Here is a 5,778-nt window from a genome sequence, read left to right as displayed (position 1 = left end):
GCGGCTGGCAGCCAGGCAGCTGAGAATAGGAGGCTTGGTTGCCCCAGCGATGGAGAAAGTCAAGGATCCCCACAGCTGCAGGGCTCTGAGCTCCTGAAGCAACAACTCCAAAAGATACAATGTTTCAATTATAGAAGCTAAAAGATGGCAGTTAATTTGCATACTCAGGCTCCAAGCAGAGCGAAGCCAAACAGCCCTGAAGCAGCAGGGCAGAGAGGCCTCAGGGCCTGGGATCAGCAGAGTCAAGAGGCCTCCCGGCCCCGCGATCAGCGGAGCCAAGAGGCCTCCCAGCCCAGGTGATCTGCGGATCCAAGAGGCCTCCCAGCCCAGGTGATCAGCGGAGCCGAGAGGCCTCCCAGCCCCGGTGATCAGCGGAGCCAAGAGGCCTCCCAGCCCAGGTGATCAGCGGAGCTGAGAGGCCTCCCAGCCCCGGTGATCAGCGGAGCCGAGAGGCCTCCTGGCCCCGGTGATCAGCGGAGTCCAGAGGCCTCCCGGCCCCGGTGATCAGCCAAGAGGCCTCCCGGCCCGCTCCCGGCCCCAGTGATCAGTGGAGCCGAGAGGCCTCCCAGCCCAGGTGATCAGCAGAGCCAAGAGGCCTCCCAGCCCAGGTGATCAGCGGAGCCGAGAGGCCTCCCAGCCCAGGTGATCAGCAGAGTCGAGAGGCCTCCCGGCCCAGGTGATCAGCAGAGCCGAGAGGCCTACAGGCCATGGTTATCAGCAGCCTCCAGGCCTCCAGGCCAGGGATCAGGGGAGCCGAGAGGCGTCCTGGCCCTGGGATCAGCAGAGCAGTGAGGCTCCCAGCACCGGGATCAGTGTGACAGGGTGCGGAGCCCCAACCCTCTGATCGGCCCTGCTCTGTGCATGACAGGAGTGGCGCTGAAACCTCCCTATGGACCCTGCCTTGAGTGTGACAGGGGGCGGTGCCCCAACCCCCCAATCGGCCCTACCCTGAGCGTGACTGAGGGTGGCATCACAACCTCCCAATTTGCCCTGCTCTGTGCATGACAGGGGGCGGTGCCCCAACTCCCCAATTGGCCCTGCTCTGAGCCCGACCAGGGGCTGCACCTAGGGATTGGGCCTGCCCTCTGCCACCCTGGAGCAGGCCTAAGCCAGCAGGTCATTATCTCCTGATGGGTCCCAGACTGTGAGAGGTCACAGGCCAGGCTGAGGGACCTCCTCTCCCAACCCCGAGTGCACAAATTTTTGTGCACCGGGCCTCTAGTCTATCTATATAAAAGCCTAAGCAATCATCACAACTGAAGGGACAACTGAACAGGCTGTGTCGGGCAACCAGGCTGGCAGGGGAGTTAGTGAGGGGTGACCAAAGGACCGAGCAGCAGGCTGCATGGGCAACCAGGCCGGTGGTGGGGTTGGTGAGGGGCGACCAAAGGACCAAGCAGCAGGCTGCATGGGCAACCAGGCCAGCGTGGGGGCAGTTGGGGGCAACCAGGCCGGCGGGGGGGGGGGGGGGCAGTTGGGGACGATTAGGCCAGCAGGCAGAGGCAGTTAGGGGTGATCAGGCTGGCCGGGGGGGCAGTTAGGGGTGATCAGGCAGGCAGGCAGGTGAGCAGTTAGGAGCCAGTGGTCCAGGATTGTGAGAGGGATGTCAGACTGCAGGTTTAGGCCCGATCCCTGGACATCCCCTGAGAGGTCCTGGATTGGAGAGAGTGAAGGCTGGGCTGAGGGCACCCTCCTCCTCCTGGCTGTGCACAAATTTTGTGCACTGGGCCTTTAGTCGGTTACAGAAGAACATATATCCAGACTCTTTTTAACAGACAAGAATGACCTTATAGAGAAGGAGGGAGGAGAGGAATAACAGCAAGAAGACTGTATCGATCTATTACATACTTTCTGGTTATTGTTCTAGACTCCAAGTGTCTCCCCAAAGGGAAGAGTCACAAGGATAATTTATGTGCCTATTGAAAGTAATCTTCTATGAATGAGTAGCTGAAGAATTATCATTCATTTTCCCTCCATCATTACATGTCTCCCAGGGGTTATACAAATAATCAGTATCTTCTTATCCTAAACACTAAGCCAAGGTTGAGATATGAGCATATTAAAATCCAGTTTAAAAAATAATTTTATTTTACCAATGATCTCATTTATTAATTGATGACTGCCTTTTAAAGCCTTCAGGAGACGACAGAAACTTTCAAATCTTTTCTCTGAGAGTTAAAACTTTCATTTAAGGATTCCAGATGGGCCAAATTTAAATATTAAAGTTCAAATGCTTTAATCACCAATAGATGAAAGGAATTTTACATAGTTTTGTTCCACATTTGCCACCCAGTAGTTCTTCAATCCCAGCCAAATTGGGCACCAGTTTAAATTAGATTTACTCATGGAACCCTTAACAATCACAGTCAACAAAGGATATTAAGGAGTTTAGGAAATAGATCTATTAAATGACAATTAAAACTGTTAGCCTTCCAGAGCTAATTTTCAGTTAATTTGACCCCTGCAGACAGTTGTATTAAACTGCTATAAACAAAGAAATCTGCTTGAATATGCAAGCTGAAATCTGATCCTGATTGTTAAGCCCTGGTAATGGTATGCTTTATGTTCATGTTAAGATGTCTTCAGCTATTCCTCTGAATAAGTGACTTCAAATTCACTTCCTACACAACTACTTAAGTCTTCCTAAAAGTCCTAACATTTGCCAGAGAATAATCTAGCTGGACTTTTTCAGAAAAGTCAGCAGAGGTCCTGAATAGTGGCTGGCTTTTCCTTTTTGTATGAAGTCTCACAAAAATTCTTATCACTGGGTGCTCTCATCCTGGTGCAGAGTAAACAGGGCTTTTCATCTAGAACAGCAGTTCTCAACCTGTGGGTCGTGACCCCTTTGGGGGTCGAACGACCCTTTCACAGGGGTCGCCTAAGACCATCAGAAAACACATATATAATTACATATTGTTTTTGTGATTAATCACTATGCTTTAATTATGTTCAATTTGTAACAATGAAAATACATTCTGCATATCAGATATTTACATTATGATTCATAACAGTAACAAAATTACAGTTATGAAGTAGCAACAAAAATAATTTTATGGTTGGGGGTCACCACAACATGAGGAACTGTATTAAAGGGTCGCGGCATTAGGAAGGTTGAGAACCACTGATCTAGAATGTGCCTGAAATTGGCAATCAAAAGTCTTAGATTATCCATAACCTTTGATATAGTATTTTTACTTCCAGGATATATTCTGAAGAAAAAAATCAAATACTTTCACAAAGATATATGAACAAGTGTGCTTGTTGCAGCATAGGATGTAGGAAAAACATAAAGCAAGTTTGTTTTGGTATTTCCTCCTGCCTCATTCTTTTTAATCCTCCCCATATGCCAAATCACCTCTTCTATCTTAGAAACTTTTGAAGTTTCACTTCCTACCAGGCAATTACCTGAGAGCTGTGCCCTCCACGGGGCCTTTCTGCATCAAAATCTACCTATATGGTAATGTAAGAAATCTGTAAATAATGTTTGTTAGTTTATTTGAGCCAAACTGTCAACAATTGCCAGAAAGCAAAATCTTCTTGAGAAAGGCAATTTTGTAGCTTATTTTATATGTTATAATCAAAAGACAAGAAGTAATGGGTTACATTAAAGTAATGGTAGATTAGGTAGTTGGAGAAAGCAAAGCTGGGAAATATCTGAGTGGATAAAAAGTAAAATGATACATCTTTTACATTAAGTGGGTACAGGATAGTTAATAGTGTCCCATTAACACGATAAAAATAATAATGAGAGGGTTTGTAGTCTCTGTTCTGGTGCATTGGTTGTGGCCTGGGGATCTGGAAAAAGGGGGAGTTAACCTGCCAGTCCAAAGGTATATTATCATAGATGCAAAAAGACAATGCACAGGCTCAGATAAGGTAAAGATTGACTTTTGTCAGGGAAGTTCTAACCTGCCATGAACTGCTTTTAGTTTAAAAGTTTTAATTTCATACCATCCTTGGTGGTTACTTCAGGTCTCTGAGTTTGCAAGGCAGCCATGCAGGCCTTCCCTGAGCTTGTCAGGTTAGCATGTGGCCCCTTTTTGTCCACATTCATGTCCCTCATACCCTCAGGATAATATTCTTCAGTCTGCCAGGCTAAAAAATCAGATACACTTTTTATACTGGAGTGTTGATAATGAGTAAGGTAACCCTCTACTGTGTAATATTTTACATTTTACCACAAGACATTCCTTGATTCTGCTTTCAATGAAAAATGGTATTAACATGGAAATTTTAGGTCCAAAATAACCCAGTAGTTGGGGTTTTGTTTGTTTGTTTTTTGTTTTGTTTTGTTTAGTTGGCCACTTTTTATTTATTTTGAAAGCTAGTCAAGACATCAGACAGTTTTAAAAAGGGTAGAATTAATATTTTATTGTCATTTATAATCAGATGGTAGTTGAGTCTATAGTCTCTATACTTGATCTATTTTTTTTTTTTTTGTAAATAAAAAAAAAAAAATTACAAGAGCCAATGGCTGGTTAACATGATTAAATGAATTCATTGATGGTGGCTTCGAGTTTTTCCTTATTAGCTCCAGAAAACTCACTCATCTTTTGTCCTTTTTTAAAAAAACTGCAAGGTTGGCATGCATTTCACTTCACACTCTGCAGCAACATCCTGATAGTCATCCACATCTACTTCAAGGAACACCGCATTGGAATACTTTTCAGAGAGGGAATGAAAGAAGCGCTTGATCATTTTGCAAGGCCCACACCACGTAGCAGAGAAGTTAACCACTACCAGCTTATCTCCTGCACTGTTCAAGGCTCCCTGAAATGCATACTTGCCCTCGATCTGCTTCACCATTTTGGCAGCTGAGGTCTGACCATTTACCGCAGGAAGCGATGGGAATGGATGAAAAGCTGCAGACCAAGCTCCAGTAGTTGTTTTTATTGTTTAAAATATTTTTTCAGTGTATGCACGTGTGTATACATCTTTGTTTATTCTTTATTTTATTATGAAAAGATATTCATGCTTATTATGAAAATGTGGGAAAGAAAAAGTAAAAGGAAAATAAAATGAATCCATTTTGCCACCATGCAGAAATTTTATTTTAAAAATTCTATTGTGTTTCTCTCCAGTCATAATAATGTTATCTGGGAAATTGAATAGACTGTAACAACACAAACTGCTGAGGTTGGCGTCCTTACAATATCTCAAGAAAAACAGTATTCTAAGACACACAGGAGGATGAATGATTTTTATTTGCATGTAATTACATCCCTGGGTTTCAAAAGTTCCATTGCCCTTAATAAGTTCGTAGAAGAAGTGTAGCTGGGGATTCAGCAAATCTAAAGGCAAAGTCAGTATCCAGAGTCTCTATTCCATGTTGCAGCTAGGTCCAGTTCAGCATCAGACTAGTTGTCTGATTTTGTCCATTGTGTGTGGAGGTCCACATGGCCATGGGCCATGTGAGGAAACACGAGGGAGGCAAGAGAGCATGCGCCAAGCAACAAGAGTCCCAAGGATAGCCAAGAGCAACTAAGAGCAACCAAGAGCACAAGAGAAACCAAGAGAGTGAATTCCTTTGTTCAGGGGATTAAATACCCAAAATGTTACACCCGTGCAGTGGCCATGCCTATTCTGACCAATGGTCTGTTCCCAGGAGTGACTGACAGGAAAATATCTTCTGATGTCATTCCAACTTTACTAGGCATGTGTCTATCTACCCTCTCTTGGACCCCTGGGGAGTATAAAGTTGTAGCTTCCTGGTGAAGCTACTGAAATGGCATGTCTATAATATTTGGTCTTCTTTTTGCTCTTTTTCTGATATTAATA

General features: G+C 44.8%; 1 pseudogene; it reads right to left on the bottom strand.

Moving 5' to 3' along the window:
- Nucleotides 1-4,344: 4,344 nt before the first annotated feature.
- LOC132228278 (thioredoxin-like) lies at nucleotides 4,345-4,872 on the bottom strand (annotated as a pseudogene).
- Between the last annotated feature and the right edge of the window lie 906 nt (nucleotides 4,873-5,778).

Source organism: Myotis daubentonii, chromosome 2 (assembly GCF_963259705.1).
Source record: "Myotis daubentonii chromosome 2, mMyoDau2.1, whole genome shotgun sequence".
Classification (NCBI taxonomy): Eukaryota; Metazoa; Chordata; class Mammalia; order Chiroptera; family Vespertilionidae; genus Myotis; species Myotis daubentonii.
Note: the sequence above shows the minus strand (reverse complement) of the source record. Positions and strands in the feature narration are given on the sequence as shown.